General features: G+C 38.5%; 1 protein-coding gene across 2 annotated transcripts in view; it reads left to right on the forward strand.

Annotated features, from left to right (window-relative positions):
* The first annotated feature begins 281 nt into the window (after nt 1-281).
* hivep3a (HIVEP zinc finger 3a) overlaps nt 282-1,121 on the forward strand; it is a 75,853-nt gene continuing 75,013 nt past the window's right edge. For both annotated transcript variants that reach the window (XM_014032438.1, XM_014032440.1), the window contains exon 1: nt 282-343. The gene's annotated coding sequence lies outside the window, so the exon portion shown is untranslated. The remainder of the gene's footprint in view (nt 344-1,121) is intronic.

Raw genomic sequence — 1,121 nt, forward strand, 5'->3', positions numbered from 1 at the left:
CACTAAAATAAATACAGAAAATACACAGAAAAAACACATTCACTAAAACAAATACAGAAAATACACAGAAAAAACACATTTAAAGTGTACCTTTCATTTTAAAACACCTGATTTTTAAGGAGTTCCGGCACCACTGGAACGTCATGATTTTTATTAGTTGTTAAAGAAAGTGTTAAGCTCACCGAAACAGTTGAAATCCGTGTTTCGTTAACGCCGGAAGTGATTAAAGTCTTATTGTGAAAACCGTGCCTGATCACTTCCGGTTTAGTGAACTCGGGCTGGTTTGACTCACCTGGAGGAGCCGTGGCTGCACCGCATAGAAGTGAAGTTGAGCATCCTGCAGGTATCGTAGTCTTATAAATGTAATTAAACTGTGTTTTGTAAATAAAGGTTTGTATCAGTGTAACATTTAACTGACGGCTGTGATTATTCTGCTTGTTTTTATCCATATTTATTTTTAGCTATGATAGAATAAATATGGCTAACCGGTTCCGTTGTGAGCAGAGCTGCTTTGGACCGCTGTTCTTTGATTTTATTACATTTTTCTGTAAAAACACACGGGACAGCCTCAGCTGGGCTGGTCCGGTGCTCAGACCTGGGCTCATTCATTGTCTGAGGAGGCGGCGGAGCCGCGGCAAGCCCGCCGAACAGAACCCGACACACAGGAAGTGGAATGAGTCAGGCTTCAGAATAAAAGTCTGCTTTGTTTGCACTGTTTTAGCCTCTCGTATTTATAGTTAAATAAGTTTAACTGAATGTGACACATGAGTGTAATCTACTGACGTCAGAAACATCGTGCCTAAATAGAGGAGGGTAAAGTGATGTGAAGGTGCTGGTTTGGTCATGTACTTTTATTGTGAAGGTACTTTAAAGGCTAACAGTTCCGCTAGCTTGACGGTAAAAGTAGCCGAACGAAGATGTACATATAAACTGTTGTTTATTTGTTTTTNGGCTAATAACAGCTAAAATTTAGCTAAATTTGTATAAAATAGCTTAACATAGTTGAAAGCGACTGTAAGAAGCATAAAATGTCCAAATTAGCATGAAAAAGCTGAGAAATAGCAGAAAAAAGTAGGAAAATAGCATAAAGTAGCAGATGTCTAGTTGAAATAGCAGAAAAA

Source organism: Austrofundulus limnaeus, unplaced genomic scaffold (assembly GCF_001266775.1).
Source record: "Austrofundulus limnaeus strain Quisiro unplaced genomic scaffold, Austrofundulus_limnaeus-1.0 Scaffold1448, whole genome shotgun sequence".
NCBI classification, from domain to species: Eukaryota; Metazoa; Chordata; class Actinopteri; order Cyprinodontiformes; family Rivulidae; genus Austrofundulus; species Austrofundulus limnaeus.